We start from the raw sequence: 23,062 nt of genomic DNA on the forward strand, positions 1-23,062 counted from the left end.
TATATCTCCCTTAAGGTCCTATCTCCAAATAGAGTCACATTGAAGGCTAGAGCTTCAACATACGAATTTTGGAGGGGCATAATGCAGTCCAGAACAGACTCCTGTTGCTCTCCCAATTCAATACATTGGAATGTTTTATTAGTTTGAACCATATGAACTTGCCGTTTCTACAGATGCCAACTAATTGATTATTGGCAACTTCAAATGGATTAACCTATACAAGGTCAATACGAATATGTTTGATTGTTGAACTGTCCAGATGATTATCCCATAAATTATCACATTAAGAAATAATAAGTTACATTTACTCATTTTTAATGATATCCATGCCCTCCCAATCTGATAGATTTCCAGTTGAACTCTTTAAAAGTTAAGTTTGAGACCAAGTGTATTTTTATTACCTCATTGTAAAAGTCAGAAAGCATGAGTTAAAATGACATCAATGGCACATAACTTTAACGACTTACTTGGCAGTACAACTGTACTAAAACTGAAGGACAGTCTTACTCAGTTGTTGTGCAGCCAGAAGTACAAAATGAATAAACATTAGGGAGTTTGGGCTAAGCACACATATATTTTTTGTCTTTGGGTCAGAAATTTAATTGCTTCTTCTTGCTCATATAGATTAGGATGCTGAATGCTATGCTCCAGGAATTGCAACAAATCAATTACTGACAAGTAATGGAGTCCAGTATCAAGTGAGATAAGGATGCTTAGGAATCATTTTCGTCAGAAGGCTTACCAGTGCTGTCTGAATCACCCAAGCCTTCTTTGTGTTTAAGTATTGCCTCCTTCTCTCCAGCTGGCTATGACTGCATACAAGGACCAGAGAAAATAATGCATCTATCATATATCATCCTCAGATTACATGGACCCCCAGTTCTGTCAGTGTTGCTCAAAACAAGTTTCCCAAATTCCTTGCCTGTAGACACTTGCCCCATAAGATAACCTTGTACTGGAAAAGCATGCAAGTTTGTGTTTTCACTTATTTAGAAACATATTTATTAAGAATTTGCACTCTACAAAGATCTGACCTAGGAATAGCAGAACAGATTATCTCCCATCTGCTCATAAAACAGATGGTAAGAAAGTCAGTGTTACAAGTTCCCACACCTGAAAACCAGGAGAATAAAAATTTCTAAAAATATATACTGTCCTACCTTAATGTGGTTGAAGATGGGAGGGAAAACAGACATGATTTATGATTATTATTTTGCTAAACACTTTTCATGCTTTAATCTTATTTATTTCTAGAACCTTGTAAAATAAGTATCATTCCCCCCTGCCTTTGCCAAATCTCAATCTCAGAGAGGGTTTCCCACTTTCCCATGTTTAATAAGTAGCAGAACTGATGTTTGAATCTAGATCTGGCTGGATTGCATCATATTGACATATGCTGTGTCAATTCTTCAAATGTCATTTATCTTTAATATAAATATATTAAAATATATATTTGAGGGGCACCTGGGTGGCTCAGTCGGTTGGGCATCCGACTTCGGCTCAGGTCATGATCTCACGGTTCGTGGGTTCGAGCCCCGCATCAGGCTCTGTGCTGACAGCTCAGAGCCTGGAGCCTGCTTCAGATTCTGTGTCTCCCTCTCTCTCTGACCCTCCCCCATTCATGCTCTGTCTCTCTCTGTCTCAAAAATAAATAAACATTAAAAAAATATATATATATATATATTTGAATAGATAAACAACATGTGGTATATCCATATTAAAGTATACTACCCAACCGTAAAAAGGAATAAAACTCCATAACTTGGATGAATCTTAGAGGCATTATGCTGAGTGACAGAAGCCAGTCTCAAAAGGTTACATACTATGCAATTCTATTTACATGTCATTCTTGGAAAGACACACCTACAGTGATGGAGAACAGATCAATGGTTGCCAGAGACTAGGAGTGGGTGTGTGGTATGATATAAAGGAGTAGCACTAAGGAGTTCTTTGGGGTGGTGGACCTGTTCTGCATCCCAATTTTGGCAATAATCTGAACTACACATGTGATGTAATTCATAGAACTATACACTAAGACCTCAAAAATGATTGAAAAGGAAATACTCGAAGGGTGAAAAATGGCAGATATTTTTCTAATAAGACTTCTGGGGTTTTTTTTATAGTTTTATTCTTACACATAAAGGTGGCATGTTTTATGACAGTTTGTAATCCCATCGAGAAAAGTATATATTCTGACTTACCTGTATCTCAAAGACAATAAAATGTGATGCTTAGGAGTGATGGAGACTGATATGTACTTGCAAGTTTCTCGGAGTTGGTATATATGTTTTATATCTGAAGGAATAATGTGAGCATTTCAGGTAAGAATTCAGTGCATTAAGGAGTGCCTTGGTGGCTCAGTTGGTTAAGTGTCTGACTTCAGATCAGGTCGTGATTTCGTGGTTCATGGGTTTGAACCCCTTGTCAGGCTCTGTGCTGACAGCTCAGAACATGGAGCATGTCTCAAATTCTGTGTCTCCCTCTCTCTCTGCCCCTCTCCCTGCTCTCACTCACTCTCTCTCTCTCTCTGAAAAATAAATAAACATTAAAAAAATGAGAATTCAGTGTATTGAGAGGAACATCCCATCCAATTGAGGAGTGAGGGGGATAATGTAGATAAATCTTTCTGCCAGAGCCATTTCCCACAATAGTTGGTGGCAGAAATAGGCACCCTATCCCAGTGATTAGAGGAAAGCACACTGATTCTCATGGAGAACTAGAGACCTATGAAAGAGACATTGGAAAAAACACAGTTGTGCCAGTTAAGCCTAGCAAATGGAGTTTGGGAAGAGGCTGGAGCTGGTGGAAGGAGAGAGTACTAGGCCTTCACCTGGTCACATCAGGTAACAGGTCATCCTCTGACCATATCCACTGACAACATACCCTTGCTATACCTAAAACTTATAGCTTCGTCAGGATTGGCTTAGGAACTTGCATCCTTGAAGGTTAGGGAGGCTGCAGAGGGTGAGCTGGCCCTTTAAGCAGTTCTGCTGTAGCTTCAAAAGGTTACCGTGCTTTCCCAAGACTTCGGGCATGTTATTAAATGAGTTAATGTATGTGAAAAGAGTACTATAAATTGTAGGGTACCACAGAAGCACTAGTTATTATTAACCTGAGGCGGGGAGACTGACTCAATGGAATATATTAAACTAGAGGATTAATCTGTAAGGTAACCAAAATACCAAATGATCGGTCTTCCAAATTTTTAAACATGCACTTCAGGTAGACATAATCCATATGTGCCCGCACATTGTGCACATATTCATACTGCACATTAATAAACACATATAAATGAGCTGAAAATTGTGAATTACTCAGTAAAACCACAGCAGCCCATCTTGATAAGATTACCCCTTCAGAAAAATCCATTAAAATGCAAATATGTTAAATAAATCAAATTTGGGGGGTCAAATTTTCTAGGGAAGTACAATCTGTTAGCAATATTGCATCTCTATGGCATTTCCATCTGAATTGTACTAATGATGTGCAGACTGAGAGTGCAGTGAAAGAAAAATTTCCAAGACTATGGGCTTCAGCTCTAGCAGATGTTGTATGTTCTGATAACTAAATCAAAATGAGATGGATAAAAACCATTGCACACACTTTACATATATTTTCTAAAAAAGAGATACTCTATAATGAGCAATTCAGAGAGGAAATAAGGAAGTATACACTATCTTAAAATGACATAATTCACATATATCAAAATATTAAATATATTTACAACATTACGCCAATCTCTTTTATAGGCATACTGGGTACAGGCTTGAATTCTGTAACAATGAACTTCCTAGACAGAGCTCCTTTCTACCCAAGTGATTCAGAAGGGAGAGTGAGAATGTCACATTTGATGCATCTACGGCCCCCAAGCTTCTCTAATGAAAACCAGGATTCAGACTAAGATAGTAAATAGCTGTTGGTTTTATCATCATTGTCTTGTTCTGCCTAATGTTTCATCATATCCCTTTGAAGTCATTCAAGTAGGACTGCTCAAAGCCACTGTCTGAGGTAACCTAGTGCAGAGGAAGTCTGCCAGACTCAAAACATTGTGGTTGTGTGTGTGTGTGTGTGTGTGTGTGTGTATGTGTCTTCTTTTATACACTTCAGAGCACTTGCATCCCTGACCATATTCTGTGACTCCATCCTTCTTTACTCTGACATAGTTCCCAAACTTTGCAACACACCGGAATCCCTAGAAGGCTTTTACAACTGTTGCTGTCCAGGTCATACCCCATACTGGTTAGATCAAGATTGGAGCCAGGCAGTAGTGTTTTTTGTTTTGTTTTGTTTAATAATCCTTAGGCAATCCCAATGTGTAGCAAAATTTGAGAACCACTACTTTATGGCCGATCTGACATAAGGCATAGTACTTGATACTCTATGTATATTTGACACTCTGTGTATATTTGTAGAGTAAATGAAAGAATCTAGCCTCAGATCAAAAAATCTTCCACTTACTGGGGTTCAGTTGCACCCTTTTTTTTACAGTCATTTCCCTAATACTCCCTCAAATAACAAAGAGACAAGTGACACATCTCATTATTTACAAATATCCAAATCAAAACAACAACATACTGGGATGTTTGTTTTTTTTTAAACATTGAATTACAAATGACATATGCAATGATAAAAGCCCATGCTAGTGAGAATGTGTTGTGAACATTCTCGTACTACTTTGTAGTACAGCCTTATTGGAAGCCTTTTAGCTAAGATGCAACAACAACAACAAATGGATCCTTGGTTACATATTTTTAAATCTATCCCAGGAAAATAAGTGGAACTTAAGAATAGAAATAATGGTTTGCCACGTTATTTAAAACATGATGAAATGGAAGTATTTAAATCTCTAGCAACAGGGCATTTTTGAGTGAATTATGAAATAGCAACTCAATAGCATAAAAATGTTACCGAATAATTTTTAAGAATATTGAAATTATTTTTTTAGAACTAGACTCAGATTCTCTTATGATGCTCCACTTTTTCTCTACTTCTAAATCTTTCTTTAGAAAAAAATCACTTAATAATGGAAAAACAAAGCATAACAAAATAATATCACTGGGAAGGCTATAATCGAGGTCTAAATGAACACATCAAACCAAGATGATGATACCTAAAATGAAAAATGAATCATGTCCCATGAAGGAAATTGCCTATGCAATGCTCATTCTTATTTAACTGTCACAACTACACGAATACTATCAGTTTAGTATGAGTGAACTCATAACTCATGGTCCAGTGTAGCTAGCAATCATTTTACAGAGGAGGTAGAATTTCACTGGAACCTTGATTATGTTTGGAATTTTGTAAGAGGAAAAATTTTAACAAGAGTTTCAAAATCTTAAAGAACATTTCTTTCACAAATAGGGGGCAAGAGCAAGGCTGGTGTGTTTTGGAGGCAGGTGGAAAATCAGCTTATCTAGAAGGGAGGGTCAGTCTTGGGGAGAAGTGGGAAACTATTTTGGACAGGGAGATCGAACCCAGATGGTAACAAGCCTTAGAAAAAAGCATATCTAATAGTCTGAGCTTTATGTTAAAAACAATGGGGAATATCTATACCATTTTATTAAGAAGGAGACAAATTTCAAACCGCACAAAGTGAGGATTATTTGAACATTGGTTTGGTTAATAATTCACACAGTAGGGGAATGGGAGACACACAAATGATCACTTGAGAAGCAAAGGTAATGATCCAAAATATAAGAGTGATCTTTTCAAAACTCCAACGCTAATCGTGTCGCCCTGTTTAAACACTTCAGTCACTTTATTTGATCTCAAAATAATATATATATATATGTATATATATATATACATTCCTTAACATGATGTATAAGGCCCTACATGGCATAACCCCTTAATTACCTTTCCAATTCCCCTATTCTGTACCACATTACCCCTAAATCTACACACTGTACGTCAACCTCTACTCACCATGCTATCGTCAATCATCAGGCATTTGCACATATAGAATGCTGCCTGGGATGTTTCTCTCTGCCTTCTTTGCCTAATTAACCCCTGCTTATACTTCATATTTCAGTGTGAGTGTCATTTCCCAGAGATCCTATTTCCCACCTCCCGAATCATCCCATTACAGGCTCACATGCTAAGCACCAAATGCCTTTCAGGTATTACAATTGTCCATGTTGAGGTCATGCATTTGTTTGGGTTATAGCTTGATAGCCCTTTGTTCACTCTTCTCAGCCCCATGAGGGCTGAATCAAGGTCTCATCTTTCTTTTATGTCTCCACTGCCTAAAAAATGTCCCGGCACCTGGTATGTACTTAATAAGTAGTTGTTTAAGGCACACATGATAAATAAGAAGTAGAATAGGGTGGTGGTAGAGGTACAAATTGAAGAGAAAGAGTAGGATAGGCATTTTAAAAGAAGAATCCATAGAAACAAAGGAGAGTGATGAATAAAAGATGATGCCAAAGATTTTTGTTTGGAGGGCTAGGAGAGCTAGTGCCATTGGCCATAGCAAAGGGGAACATGAGGTGGAGGGGGGCAGGTAGATTTAACACTGTAAAGGTAGAAATACAGCAGACTCAGAGACACAGATGTGGGACTTATCTACATAAAAAGGATGATTAAGAATGAAGAATATCCCACACTGCTTGTGTATATATAGCTTCCTGAGCGTAGAGTAACACTCATGATGTATCTTACTGACTTCTCCCCAAGCAGGAGCATGATTTATCTGACTTCGTGTGACAGTGACGTTCACTGGTTTATGCCTTTCCACTGGGTAAATCTTATCTATTTAAAGGCTAAAAGATTCTGGAGATTCAGCACCCTCTATTTTTTGGAAGACAGCAATTCTGGGTAAGTCTGCTCTTTGAGTCTAATTTGGCTCTTTAAATAGGTTCTTTCAGTCTCTGAGTTTGGTATAAGTGGAGAGGTAGAGAATATTAGCATCCTTTTTTGGTCATTGATCTATAGAAACAGTTAATATCCATTTGCTGATCTCCTAGTCTAGTTTTCCAATTGGTTCAATATTATGCAGTAGAATCAAATGGGTGTTAAATATTAGCCCCCTAGAACTCCAATATTCTAGAAATGTTTAGAAAGGGAGTGTAAGGTGAAGGATAATAGAGCAGGCAGTGAAACAGAATTCATCATTGAAAATGCTTGAAGATATTGAGGATTTCCCAGTGTCAAGGAGACCAAGGAGGAAAAGTTCACAAAGGACATGGAAGAGGAGCACAGATGAAATCTGCCAAGCACACAAGGGGATTTAGGGAAATCTTTGAGCCACTAGATGTGGTGATTGGGTACCCGGTCACCTGTACAATTTTGTTCTACATTGAATGGTCAAAGAGGAAGCCAGATTTCAGAAGGCAGTAGAGAAACAGAGGCAGCAGGTCCAAATTATTTGTTGTAGTAGTTTGAGAATCAGAATTGTGAGGGTGATAGAATGGTGGCTGGAGAAGGTCACAAGGTAAAGCCTATTTTGTTGTGTTTTTCTTTCCAAATAAAGGACAGATCAGTGCACACATTTGATGATTAAGAACCCATAGGAGTATGATGAATGAAGAGGCCAGAGCTGGGAAAATCTACTCATGGGGATAGATTTTGAGAGAGACAAGAGAGTGAGAAGGTAAGTTGAGCAACAGGGTCAGCCTTTGTGGAGCCATCTTCCTTCACTGAGACCAGAGGGTGAGTTTAGATATAGCAACCCCATTAGAAAATAGAGATGAGAACCTAGTGAGGTCCTCTACCAAAAGGAAGCTGAGAGAGAAGAGCCAGTGAGAAAGTAGATCAATGAAAACATAATGTTCTCAAGAAGGCTGGTAACTCTCACTTTATCTGAAAACAAGCACTGTTCCCTCTTTAATTTAGCTCTGGTATCAAAGTCTCTCTTTTGGATTATTGAGTGAGTGAGAAGTGTTCTAAAATAGAACACACTAGCGCAATTGAAAAGCAGAGTTTTAGAAGGATATATATATGTGTGAAAGGACCTTGGCATCCCAATTTGGAAAGCCAAACTCCTAAGAGTACAAAGCTTATTCTTGAGGTTGAGAGTCAGACTTGAAGGCTCTAGGAAACATGGCTTCCACTCCCTTGACTCTTTCTGTTCCCCCTAACACCAGTTCTTCCCTTTCCCTTTGGGAAAAAACAGTAAGGACACAAAACACTTTTATTTTTTCTCTTTTAGCAGTTAAATTATCTTATGAATATGACTTCTTTCTAATGAATCCTATACCAGAACAACTAAAGTTGTGCCAAACCCACTGATTGATCTGGTGCCATGTTTTGGGGCTGAACTAAGTCATGGGCCACGTCCAATCAGCATAGCATGGGAAAAATGCAAAACAGAAAATTAATCCTACAAGGTTTTTCACATAGTCTAGCACCTGTCAGTGAAAATCAGTAATGTGTTACACTACCCTCTTCTTTTGTGTGAGAAAGATGAAAACATTTCAAAATGTACAGTAAAAAAGTGTTGTATTAAAAACAAAAGGCCAAAGCAATATAGTTGGTGTGAAGATTGGTCAGGTATAAAACCATTCCTTTTTAATAATGATTTGTTTTCAAAGAACATGAAGCACAGAAAAATAAAGTTTATTAATTAACAATTTTCATTTGTTCCCATCCACAGGAAAATGGATGACCAAAAAGAATTAAATAATTCAATGATTTCCCTGGAATCAGCAAGTTAGTATCATTTGAAAATGAACTTCTTAACATAAAACCATAAATAAAATGTGTCATAGAGGGGTACTGGCTACTTTCAGAATGTGATAAGAGCTCCAATTTCCTGTTTTTTCCTGCATTATGAAACATTTCAGACATTCAGAAAAGTACAGAAATAATATTTTTAAAAACCTGTGGACCCACTACTACTCAGCTTAAAGAATTTCTGTGGAAAATTGTAAAAGTATATATATTTTTTAAAGACAGAGAGAGAGAGAGAAAGCTTGTGCATGAGTTGGGGGGGGGGAGCAGAGGGAGAGGGAGAGAAAGAGAGAGAGAGAGAGAGGGAAAGAATCTCAAGCAGGCTCCACACCCAGCACAGAGCCCAAGTTGGGGCTCTACCCCACAACTGAATTTGAAATCATGACCTGATTCGAAATCAAGAGTCAGACAGATGCTTAATCAACAAAGCCACTTAGACACCCCAACAAGTATGTAACATTACAGAGAATAGTATAATAAACCTTCTGTCCTTGTTCACCTTTAGTAATTATCACTTCAAACTTGTTCTGTCTTTGCTCTAATTCTCCATTCCTCTAGATTATTTAGAAGCAAATTCCCAACATGTCCTTTCATTCATAAATAATTCAGTACATATCTCTATATAATGATAAGTACTTTTTAAAAAAAACAAACCAAAATTAGAATAATGACACTTAATAACTGTTTAATATCATCCAATATCTGTCCACTCAGTAGTCAAATTGCCCCTTTTGTGTAATTTTTATTTTTTATAGTTTATTCAAATAAAAATGCAAATAAGATTTAAAGTTTGCAATTGGTTATGATGTCTCTTATTGCTATATTAATTTGTAACTTTCCTTTCCATAAGTTTTTTCCTTTGAATTTATTAAAGAAATCAGTCATTTAACCCATAAAGTCCCTATAGTCTAGATTTTGATAATTGCATCTCTGTAGGGTCAGTTAACATGTTCTTATCCCCTGTATTTCTGTGTATAGGAAGGTAGATCCAGTTTTGTTTTTTGGGGTTTTTTTTTTTGCGTGAATATTTCATAGGTGTGTACATGACATCTGCTTTGTTTTGTTCTGTTTTATTTTCCTCTGTTAGTGCTGTTATCAACCATTGAAGATTATTACCTAGATTTGTTAGTTTTTTTAGGTACTGAAAAATATTAATTTTATCATTTCTTCTTTATTCATTATCTCTAATACCTCTATAAAGAGAAACATCACCTAATCAACTATTTGATTATTAAATAGTACAATTTATGCAGAAAAGGCAGGATACATTTTCGATTAGTTCCCTTTACTTACCAGTTTAAAAACATGAATTGGCTTCTTAGCATATTCCAAAAGTGAAGGAGAGTTTAACATATATTATCTATATACTATTAATATATTGTCATATTATTAATATACTATTTTAATATATTGCAATAATATGTTATTAAGATTATATTCATCATTATATATTATTATACTATAATTATATATAATATAATAATAATATAATATATACAATATTATATAAGTATAAATATATGGATTTAAACATATTTGATGTTTCAATTCATTACATTATTATTTTTTTTTGTACTACAGGTATCCTATTTTTAGCCAGCAGGATTGTCTTCACATTAGTTTCATGGATCTTTTTGATGCAACTCTATCATGGTTAGTTTCCTCACTTCAAGTATGATAAAATGTTCCAGGATCATTTCATACATGTTTTGCCCTAGACCTAGAGTCAGCTCTTTTTCTAAGTTACTTTGGTCCCTTCAGGAGGAAATGATACTTAGAGACCAAAATCTGATCAATAAACTTTGCTTTATTGCCACCCGATCTGTTACTGCATATAGTCTTTTTCAATGGATAGAGCTATTGTTTTTTTCTCTTAGAGAAAATATACTGTGAGTTCATACTGAGATTCCAATTCTGAGTCAGGAATACAGGGTTTATATTTAAGCTCTTTGGTCTTGCATCTATACCTCATCTCTTTGGTCCTGAAAATCCTGTTTCATGAGCACACCTACATAATTATATGCATTTTTCAACACTGTCAATAACTAAAGGTTTTTGTTGTGTTTTTTTTTTCCTTTTGGGTAGGGTCAGTCTTGTTTGTGTGTTTGTTTGTTTTTAGGGTATTTCCCATCAACTGTGGAGACAAATTCCTGTGTTTTAAAGTCATTTTAGGGGCGCCTGGGTGGCTCAGTCGGTTGAGCGTCAGCTCAGGTCATGATCTCACAGTTCGTGGGTTGGAGCCCCGCGTCGGGCTCTGTGCTGACAGCTGAGAGCCCTGAGCCTGCTTCCGATTCTGTGTCTCCCTCTCTCTCTGCCCCTCCCCCACTCACACTGTCTCTCTCTCTCTCTCTCTCTCTCTCCTTCAAAAATAAATAAATATTAAAAAAAAAATTTTAACTTATTTTATTTTAAATAGTTCCTCCCTATTTGGTTATACCACCAACTTGAAACCTAGTTAGATTCTTTCTTTTCATTTTGCTTTGAAGTTTTAGAGATTGCTTTCTCCCTTCTGATTTGGTTCATAGCATATAAACTATTTACAGAGTAAATTGTAAGAGAATCCTTCCTTCGTGGAACCTTGAGGTGACAACCTCCCCAGCTGACACCTCGATTGACCTTGTGTGGGAACCCGAGCTGAGGACTCAGCTAAGCTATGTCTGAATCCCTGACCTACACAAACTGTGAGATAATAGATGTTCATCATTTTAGGCTGCTAAATTTTGTGTTGCTTGGCAATAGATTATTAATACACTGCACTTCTTTTCTTGTTTCTATGCCTAGCCCAGTTTTCTATAAGGTCCGTGGCAGTTTTCTATTTTTAGAAGCTCTTTTTATATTAGAGTTACTATCTCTTTGTCTGTAATTTAAGTACTTTCCCGATTTGAAATTATTTTATTTCATAAAATAAAATACTCAAAATTTTCCATCTTTTCCCTTATTTTTCTCAATTTGGATAACAGGAAAGTTTTGTTTACTACCAGGTTATAGAAGAATTTACTCATGTATTCATTCTAGTACTTATATAGCTTAGTATTTTACATTTTGGTCTGTGACTCACTTGGAGTTATCCATAAGTTGGATGAGTGTAAGATACTAAAGTGTTGTTTAGCTTAGGTGGCCTGGTGTAGTGGAATCATAAAGTTGAGAGTTAGATCGTGTTTGAATCTCAGCTCTGCTTTTTTTGTAAGCCCTATAACCTTGAGCAATTATTTAACATCTCTGAGCCTCAGCTTCCACATCTCAAAAGTGAGGACAAATAAATTTAACACGCTTGTCATAGTATTTGACCCCAAGTAAGTAATCAACCAATGTTAGCTGCTATTATTCTTATTGTTAATACATACCTTGTAATTGACCTATGTTTTCATTAAATCTCTGTGTATAATGGGACTTGCAACTTGTTGAGCACAAATCCTGGACCAAACTTTCATAAATATACAAGCTTCTGGAAACTTTGTTTTCTTTGAAAATTAAGATTACTAATGAATGGGGATATTGTGTTTATGTGTGTGTGTGTGGAATGTATATATGTGGAGTGCGTGTGTGTATGTGAGAGAGAGAGAGAGAGATAAAGTGAGCTATCTTCAAGATCCTGATTGTATCCAAAATAGTTCTAATACAGTTTTGATGGGTCCCTCTAGCTATTTTCTTAATTCTTTTATCTTTTCTTTCTTTTTTTAAATTTAAAGCAGAGCTTGTTGAAAAAGAGTGGGTCATATCACCTTCTATTGATAGTCTCATATCCCCATTCTCTTTTTAGCTCACAGTAATCTCGCTTCTTATTTCATTGTTCCATTGAAACTAATCTTTGTAAATTCATATAAATGCCAAATGCTAACAAATACATTCTGTCCTTATAGGTCTTGACCTCTGCAAGTTAGATGTTTGATGTTATTGATTATTCTTTCCTTCGTGAGATTCTCTGCTTCCTTGACTTTCATGATACCACACTGTCCTGGCTTTCCTTCCATTTCTCTGTCATTCCCTTCTTAGATGTCTTCACAGGCTTCCCCTTCCTTTACTTATATCTTCAATGTTTATGTTTCCTCATGTCACAAACTATGTATGATCCTCACTTCACATGGGACTCCAACATTTTATGTTCATGATTCTGAAATCCATCTTCCTTAGCTCATTTTCCCCCTAAATCTTGTCACCATCTGGTATCCAGTATATTTAATTAACTGTTTATTTTTGCTCTTTCTAATTAGGAAGTAAGCTCCATGATGGCAGACATATGATCTATTTTGTTATTTTCCAGAACTTAGAACAATGTTTGGTACATAATACAGATATTCAAGAAATAATTGCTGAATGAATGAATAAAATATATATTTTGATCATATTTTCCTACATAATCATTTAATTATAAATATTTATAGCAGGCATACTCTGTGCCAATAATCATCTAAACACTGGAGTTACAGCATTGAGCAAAGCAGACAGAATCCCTGCCCCCATGAAGCTTACATGAGCCAATAAACAAGGTATGTAAGTAAATTTTAGTGTAGGTTAAATAGTAATAAGTACAAAGGAGAAAAAATAAAGCTGAGAAAGAGGATTTGAAATGTTAGTTTGTAGGAATTGAAATTTTAGATACAGTGGTCAAGGAAAGCATCACTGAGGAAGTGAGGGAACCAGCCATACATATATCTGGGGGTAAGAACATTCTAGTAGAAGAAACACCAAGTATAACGGCCCTGATGTAGAACTTGCTTGCCTTGCAAAAAAGCAAAGGGGCTGGTATGGCTAGAGTGAAGTGCAGGAGTGGGAGAGAGGTTCATAGGGCACCAGATGCTGTCTTGCCTTGTAGGTCACGGTCAAGCCTTGGGTTTTGTTTTGCATGAGATGAGAAGCCATTGCTAGGAAACAGAGAGGTGATTCAATGTAGCTGTATAGCAAATAGACTGTAGAAGGATGGGGAAGGGCAGAGGCAGAAGCAGGGAGACCAGTTTGGAAGAGACAGTAGGGATCCCTTAACCTCTGGGCCCATATATCCAACTGCCTCATCGTCATTTACATAATCTAAAGCATCACACAGAACACATTTGCCACACAGAACACATTTGCAATTAAAGCTATGATCACCTCCCACCTTCCCCACACCTGGTTTTCCTTTTCGTCTCCTATTCTAGTAAAAAGTATGACTTTGTATCCATCCAAACACCAGACCAGAAGCTTGGAAGTTATTTCATTTTGCAACGGATTATGCCTGCTCTCTCTTCCATTCCCTCAGCCTCATCATTTCTTGTCTATTTCATGTACTTTAACCTCTCTGAACCTCAGTTCCTCATCTGTACACTGGCCAACATACCATATAGGACTTATGTGGGGATTACATAATGCAATGCCTGTGGAGTGTTTGGTATCATCCCTGCCTCCTAAGAGCTTTCAATAAATACAAACTACTACCGCTATCATCTATGTCAATAGAGGATTACTGAAGGTAAAATGAGGACAAGGTCAGTCTCCAGGAGAGGCAATCCTATCACCAGAGACAGGTGGTGATGCAGGAAAAGCAGAACTAGGGGCCTACTGGGGACGGAAGCTTCAGGTCAGCAAGTGGCTCTCCTAATTAGACCAGGAGTGACAGTTAAACCAGACCCAAGAGGCAACTGTCAATTGAGGCTGTCAGGAGATGGCTGTGAAGCTAGGTGAAGAAAAGTAGGACACACAAGGGACAGTTCTCAGCGAAGTGCTTTTTACACTCTTCTGGGTCAGGGGATTTCAACGTACCTGGCTCCTTTAATAAGCAATATTAAAAGTAGATGCCTGGTCTTATAGATAGAACTATGTCCCCCTCAAAAATATGTTAAAGTCCTAACCTCCATTACCCCAAAATGCAGCCTGATTTAGAAATGGGTGTGTACAGAGGTAAGCTATTTAAGATCAAGTCATTACAGTGGGCTCTGAGTTAGTATGAATTGGTATCCTTATAAAAAGGGGAAATTTGGACACAGTAACAGACATGCACAGAAGGAAGATGATGTGGAGATATGCAGGGAGAAGATGTTCATGTGACTGGAGTGATAAATCTATAAGCCAAAGAATGCCAAAAATTGCCAATAAAACCCAGAAGGCGAAAGAGTCAAAAAAGGAGTTTTCCCTAGAAACATCAGAGAAGCATGGCCTTCCAACACCTTGATTTGTGACTGGTAGCCTCCAAAACTGTGAAAGAATAAATCTCTATTGTTTTAAGCCACCCAGTTTTTGGTGCTTTGTGATAGCAGATCTAGGAAACTAATACACCCAGCAATGCAAAATAATAGTTCTTTTAGACTGTATAATAAATGCATTAGATGTTGTGCTAAGCACTTTTCATGGATTTTCACATTCAATCCTCACGGTTCTGTGGGTACTATTATAAGTTTATTTTATACATGATAACACTGAGGTTTAGTGAGGTTAAACAACTTGCCTGGTATCACACGATAAGTAGTAAAGGACAGAACCTAAATTTGAACCCACTCTGCCTGACCAGGAACTGTCTCAACCACTATATACTGCCCCCTAGTGCAAACAATAGCACACTGAAGCTTTAGAGTAGATGTAAGGCAAAACCTGAGTTCAAGGATATTATCATCTTAGTAAATTACAGGTGTCATCTCTGCATCTATGTGCCATCTTCCTGAAACAGTGCCAAAGGCAGCCGTGGTACCATGGAAAAGAACAGAGTTAGAATTGAATGGTCTGGATTCAACTCAAGACATTTTGATTAGGTAGATGTTCGGCATTGGGGTGAACATCTAACCTCTCAATTTCTTCTTATACAGAAATGTCTCCTGATGCTTCAATTCCTCCTTGTATCTCTTTGTAGTCATTCATTTGTTAATTCAATAAATATATCCTAAGCAATTATTATACATCAACAAACAAGGTGAGATGTTGGGATTTGAAAATGGAAAAGACAGCCTCTGCCTCTCAGAACTCCCAGTCCCAATTTCAACACTTAGATTACATTTCTTGTTGTTTCTGTTATATGTTGGTAATCCTGGTTGACATTAAGGTGGAATCAGATTTTTTCTTACTATTTCCTATTTAATATGTATAGCAATAAAGAACACTGATTTTGGAAAAGACAGATCTGAGTTTGAATCTTGTATTTCTACTTTTTAAATTGAAGTGTAGTTGATACACAATGTATATTAGTTTCAAATGTACAACATAGTGATTCACAACTGTATATATTGTGCAGCGCTCACCACTGTTAAGTGTAGTTAACATATATCACCATAAAAAGTTATTACAAGGTTACTGACCATATTCCCTGTGGTGTACTTTCCATCCCCATGTCTTATTTATCTTATAACTGGAAGTTTGTACCTCTTAATCGCCTTTACCTATTTTCACCCATTCCCCACAACCCCATCCTCTCTGAACCTGTTTGTTCTCTGTATTTGTGAGTCTGTTTCTGGTTTGTTTTGTTTTTTAGACATACGTAAGTGGAACCATACAGTATTTGTCTTTTTTCTGTCAGATTTATTTTACTTAGCATACATAATCCCCACATATTTTTTATGTAACATTGAGCAGGTTATCTAAGTTCTCTACACTTAAATTTTCTCATTTGTAAAATGGGGATAATAACACTTCTCTCATATTGTCGTTTTGAGGATTAAATGAGATAAGGTGTACAAAGCAAACATTTCACTGCCTGTCAAATCAAAAAGCTTAATGAATCTAATATTATTATTAATGACTTGGCACATTTTCTCAAACACAATAAATACTCAAATGGTTAATAAATTATTGAAATATGATATAATGAAAACATTTTATCAACTTCTGGGTTATAAAATGTAACATATTTTCTGCAAAATATGTATGTGCACTTAATCGCTCTGTTACCACTTCTTTTCTAAAGGATAAAATTGGAAAACTGTTTGGAATGCTGCTAAATTTTAATTTTCTGGTGATTAAAAAAGAGACTGTCAATATTTGTTCCACAAGTCAGAAGAGGTAACTAAATATGAATAGCTGATGCATTGAGAGCTCATTTGTATGCAAAATAAATTCAAGGTTATCTGATTGACTGTTTTACTTGAATCAGCTTCTTAGTTAAAAATTAGTCTGTCTCATAATTTTGACAGATTAAAGTAAACAATAACAATAAAAAACAAAATTGAACAAATTGTTTGGAATAGGTATTGCTGTTTACCTCATTTACTTTGACTATCTCTGAAAGTCTAAGCTATATCTGTCAAGAAGCCAGCCTAAACAATACCTATTCCAGAAGCCATTTATAACCACTGACCTCAAAATAAGCACCAATCTGTTTTTCTTTTATTCCTGTTTCCATAGACCACATTGCAGTAATTATTTGAGTATGAGTCTTAGATCTTTTGTTGGACCCCAGAGTTCCTGCAGGAAAACAAATCTGTATTACAGGTATCTTTGCTTCTCATGTCATTAATAAGTGCTTTACATAGAAGATACATCCTTTGCATGAATGAATCAATGAAAACAAGTCAATGGATGAATAAATGAATGAATAGCTGCCTTTCTAAATCATTACTTCATTTAGGAACACTCAGTATAAACATTACCAACAGTTTGAATGTGTGATATTTCCAAATTTTTGCAAATTTAATTTCTAATTAAAAAATTGTTTAATGTATTATAGTGAGACAATCTCACTTTACCTTACACGCTACCATTTACTTATTCATTCAAAATTTATATTGAGTGCCAACTATGTACCAGGTATTGTACTACGTAGTGGAGATTCATTCTTCACCCTCCAACAGAATGTTCTGTCTAAAGCAGAAAGACTCCTGTGCTTCACCATTATCTCTTGGATAAAGTTGACATTTTTAACATGGCCCACATTTACCTGCCTACCTCTCTCACTTTATAATTTGCTGTGTGGATCCTTTGCCCCCACAAGGGTAGTCTGCAGCCACTTAGAATTTGAAATTTCTCACCATCATATAAACTCTCATATTCTATATTTGGGAGATGGTATTTCCTTTGTCCAGATCATCATTATCCATACACATTTTTATTCAGTATTTAAAACTCTGTCAAAGTCACCACTCTGCAATCTCTCTGGGTATACAGAGTCATCTTGACCTCACTTTGTGAAATTTCTCTTTTCAGTAAGTTCTTTGCATCCTGTATTTGTTTCTGTCATCACATTTAATGCAATCTATCAAAAGCATTGATTTACTAGTACCTCTTTTCTATTGGATTATAATTTCCCTGTGTGTCTCGTTTATCTATGTACCTAGTACCAGGAAAATAGAAGGTACTCAATAAATTTGTATCAAGGCAAAAAAAAAAAATCAAGGAACACTTTAAAACTAGCTATTTATCATAAGCATCCAATTCTCCATTCTAACGATTATATTATCTAAAATATGTTAATTATAATACCTATATTTATATTGCATTTTATAATTTCCCAAATGCACATGAGCTAATTTAAGCTGAAAATGTATATTACAAGTAAGTTGTATATGCATAACTTTTGTTTATTTCAAGGTGAGGGACTTATAAGATGAATTGTGATTTGTAATTTTCTTCTTTCCAGGGCCCTAATGGATCCATATTCCCAGCCCCTTGAGGTTGAGCAATGCAGGGTGAAGGGAAGCTGAGCACACCACTTCCAGATGGAAGCCCTTAGGAGATGGTGCTGACTCCCCTCAGCATGAAGCAATACCTTGCACTCCTAAGTAAAGACAACACAGAACAGCACTCACCACTGACATGTTGCAGGAGCAAGGAAGACAAACAAGCAAACAAAATCCAAACTTTATGTTGTTGAAAGCCTCTGAGATTTTTAAGGATTTTTGTTACTGCAACACATTCTACTCTACCTTAAATAATAACCAGAGTCTATTTATATGTGAGAATCAAATGATGCCATTTTTTTACATAACTTACTCTCATTCCTACTTATTATTGAATCCACAGAAAGATCAAAGATGTGAACAGTAATATACTGTGATGATCCTGCTGGCTCTGCCTGTATCTTCAGCAGGAATGTCTAGGGAAAGAAATTTAGTCCATCAGCATTAAAATTGTGAATTTGGGTGAGAAAAAAAAAAAAAAGAATAGCTGAGACAGGGTGAAGAAAAACATGAGAAATGCATTTAGTTTGGAAGAGGATTCTATCTGAAAAGAGTTAGTGCCTAAGGCCCGACAGACTCATGTTGCTGTTACTTTATTTTTTTCAGAAGATAGGAAGAAGCAGAAATGACTACATCATATGCAGTCCAATAAATCTGATCATTTTTGGAGCAGAGGACTTGTTAATTATTGAGTCCCAACTGCACACTTTAGTTAGTGCTGTGGAGATCTAAAAGGGAGGCCTGGGCAGGAATTCCTTCTCTCCATGTTCTTCCCTCTCAGGTTGGTCTTGAGGTCACTGATTTCAGATACCATTAGGCAGGTTCAATGTGTATTCAAATTTGTTTCCCCCATGTTTTTATGTAGATGGTGTAAAAAATAATTTCTTAAAGATATTAATTAGCTCAAGTGGATTCAAACTATGCACTATAGGTGTTCTCAGGAGAAAGAAAAAGGAAGGTAAATTGAGTAGTTACTTATATGTGTGTGTGTATACATTATATGCTGAAGGCACACCCAACAGATGCACATAATTACAATAGTCCCATTATAAAAATATTCACCTTGTCTTCATATTAAAGAGAATGAAAAAGAAAAGTATCAGTGGCATTTCCAAGTTTTCATATCAAGTCCCTAGTTTTGGAAAATTTGAAATCAAAGATTTAATAACTGGTCAAATTCTCACAGTGATTAAAAATATCATATACCTTACTTTTAATTTAATGAACTAGCTCACATCAACTCTTATATTCTATGCTTTATTTCTATTTATGATACTAAAACTGAGACTTTATGATATATGTTCCTTGCTCTTTATAAAATTCAATATATCCAAATATGTTTTTCGCATATAACTAAAACATTTATTACAAACATCCTTTAAATAGTAAGCCCTCGATGAATTTAAATGCTGATGGTCCATCAACTGATTCACAGAGAATCTTGAAGGGCAAAAACTGATGAAGGTGTTATATGGAGCAGTGCCAATTGCAAATCAATCAGAAATGCAAATAAAATAGCTCTCCTACTGCAAGTCAATGTAATTAGGTTTACCCTTATTTGATTTGCACAAAACTTTTCAGAAATTTGCCTACTGAATAAATGACACGTATGCATAAAATTAATTGAAAAGTCTAGTGTTTGTATGCTCTGCCTCCAGGCTGCAAATTTCTCAAATTAATTTCTAAATTTGCCAAGACATGTTTTCAGTCAATGAGAATAACCATTCTTACACAAAATTGCACGAACATGTTAAACTATTTATGCATTTCCAATTTCGGAAAACTCCTCAGCCACACCCCATCATCGAGCTTCCAACTTGAAACTTCTCATCTATCCTTCCTATTTTTTTCCTGTACTTCAGTCCTATCTTTCTGACTCCAAACAGAACACATTTACTAATTCTCAATCTTCAAATAGCATGTATTCTTTCAAAGTCTTTTTATGGAATACTAATCTTGTAGGCACTGGGCTAGGTGTGGGAAAGACAGCACTAACCAAATAATACTTTCCTAATATCATTTAGGTTCCAATCTAAAACCAACTCTAGGGGCGCCTGCGTGGCTCAGTCGGTTGGGCGTCCGACTTCGGCTCAGGTCATGATCTCGCAGTCCGTGAGTTCGAGCCCCGCGTCAGGCTCTGTGCTGACAGCTCAGAGCCTGGAGCCTGCTTTGGATTCTGTGTCTTCCTCTCTCTCTGACCCTCCCCCGTTCATGCTCTGTCTCTCTCTGTCTCAAAAATAAATAAACATTCAAAAAAATTAAAAAAAAAAAATAAAACCAACTCTAAATTTCCTCCATTGGATAAAAACTCTCCAATTGTTCCTGTGACTTGAAAAAAAAATTTAGGCACTATTACCTGAAATTATTATTTTACTTTTTTCTTTCTCTCCAATCTGCCCCTAAGTAGTACTTTTTTCAGCATTTTTATCTTTGTCGTTAATATACGAGGAAAAAATGCTATTGAACAGCTATCACATGTCAAGAACTGTTCTAGGTTGTAGAAATATAAGAATAAAAACCAAAACAAAAAAAGCTTACCTATTACAGGGAGAGAGATAGACAATAAATAAAAATAAAGTGGTTAAGAAAGCTATGAAAAAAAGAAATGCATGAAAAGACTAGGGAGGGTGATTGTGGGGGTTAATTTTAACAGTCAAAGAAGACCCTCCTTGCCCTTTGTATAATGTAGAGTATTTCTGGTGCCTTATTACCTTATGCTTGAATGAGTATAATCTGTGGTCTCCCTGACTTTCCTATCTCATCCTCCTAGCTGTCTTTTTTAATCCTTCCAGACTACTCTTCAGAAGACACTGGGTGTAATTATCACATTTCACTTTTTATAAAATGACTTCCAATTGATTCTATGCTAAAGATATCAACTCTAAAATTTTATCTCATTATCTGGTCCTCCTTAAGTTATCTCAACAACTTCCCACTCCTCCCTGGTGCTGACTCCCAAGTCTGTCCCCTTCTTCCCATGTCTTTATTCAAGCTGATCTCCTGTCTTGGAATTCTCTACCCTTTCCTTTCCAATATCTCCCTTCCCTTCTCCTAAACCTCCACTCAAGCCTCAGTTTTCTCCTGAAGTTTTTCTGTCTAACCTTGGATTTGGAGAGAGTCTTTTCTCCAAAGTTCTATAAAAAGAAGATTGAAAACCAAAAATTTAGATCTTTATCTTACCCTAACTTATATCACTCTTTAACTATTGTGTGACAGTCTCCAGTCCTGCTTCAGCTGGTAGGACTTCAGCTCAGCACTGACAAAGACCAGTGCTCATCACTTGGTATCTTTGTCCCCTGAGAACAGGCATAACGTGTTCTCATGCTCTTTTAAATATCCCTCATTGTCTACAACAAGAACTCCATAAAAACAGTCTTTTGATTATGAATACATTTCTTGTTTGTTTATGTTTTTAAAACAGAAAATCTGGAGACTATTTCTTAGGTTTATAAATTTCTGACCTCCTTCTTCTAATTAACCTTGAAGTCCCACTTGAAATATTCTGCCTCTTAGAGGTTCCATATATCACCATCTATCTCCAGTGAATAATTTGGCTTCCCACATCAGAAGATTCCACTAAATAATGAAGTTACAAAAATGTAACCCCAGAGAGCACTTACATTATTTAGATTATTTTCTTTTATTCACTGTTGGAACTTCCTTTAATCCTGCAGTGCCTCCTAGAATGCATAGTTCGTTTTAAATTATAACACATTATGTAAGTCATACCAAAATCCACCCATTACCTTCATATGCCAGAGATCCTAAAATAAATTTGTTTTTTGAAAACTTTTCATAGAAAATTGTGATGATATTTTGTCATCCTTGATACTCAGTCTCCTAGTTCCCCGACATCCCATGGTGTAAAACTCTGGGCAAATATCTGCCTACTACTCTTCACTTTGTGAGAAAGATGAAGGCAAGACAATCTTCATGGGACCCAGCTTCCTGTAACCACAGAGACCAAAGAATCTGAACACTAAAGTGCCTTCTAACTGGGTCCAGGTGCTGCGTTTTGTGTAGCTGATCTGCCCATGAGTGATTCCTCTTTGCCTAGTGTTTAAGATGCACGCAAATAGAAAGCCAGATTGTTTTTGTTGTTTTCTGTGCTCTTGGCTACTTCATTCTAATATTATCACATATCACATATAGAAATAAAAGCTTTAAATCTTTTTAGGACTCTGTCTAGGGATATTTTGCATGCTTCTTTTGCAAGTCCGCTGCCACCGCTTCAGAAACTCCCCTTCATTCAGGATATCATACACAGACCGAGAGAAACATTAAACCCTTCCAGGTATTAAATAAGTTAAATAAAAGTCTGTTCTTTTGTATGCCAGTATAATTGCACTTAATTTTATTGCTAGTTTAACATTTGAATTATTTTAAAAAGGGGAAAAATACAAGTACTTATAAAGCATGTCTTTATTATTGCAAATCTTTTTTCATTTTAATTCTATGCTGAGTGTACTAGTAAAAAGAATGTGAGTGACCTTGTGTCAATCATGTCTCCCCTGCGTCTCGTATCTTGCCTGGAACACAACAAATCCTTGAAAGATAAATGTCAAACGAGTAAATAAATGAATAAATGTGAATTAGTGTTGTTTAAACTTAATATTTCCATATATGGTCTTTCATATTGTTTTGTCAGATATATGCCAATGTTTTAATCATTAATGACAGTACTTGAGATTGGGGGAATATTTTGAAGCATTTTACCATTAGCAAACTTAAAATAAATCATGAGTTTTCAGGTATCATAGGTACGTTTCAGAACCCAAGGCTATGTCTACATTAAAAATAAAAGGAGGAAAAGTGAT

At 36.2% G+C, this 23,062-nt stretch overlaps 1 long non-coding RNA gene across 1 annotated transcript; it reads left to right on the top strand.

The window, feature by feature from the left end:
* The first annotated feature begins 8,017 nt into the window (after positions 1–8,017).
* LOC113599238 (uncharacterized) lies at positions 8,018–22,502 on the top strand. The gene is made up of 3 exons (XR_003419976.2): positions 8,018–8,652; positions 16,975–17,061; positions 18,206–22,502. It is a non-coding gene; the product is annotated as an uncharacterized LOC113599238 (long non-coding RNA).
* The last annotated feature ends 560 nt before the right edge of the window (positions 22,503–23,062 follow it).

Source organism: Acinonyx jubatus, chromosome C1, assembly GCF_027475565.1.
Source record: "Acinonyx jubatus isolate Ajub_Pintada_27869175 chromosome C1, VMU_Ajub_asm_v1.0, whole genome shotgun sequence".
NCBI lineage: Eukaryota > Metazoa > Chordata > Mammalia > Carnivora > Felidae > Acinonyx > Acinonyx jubatus.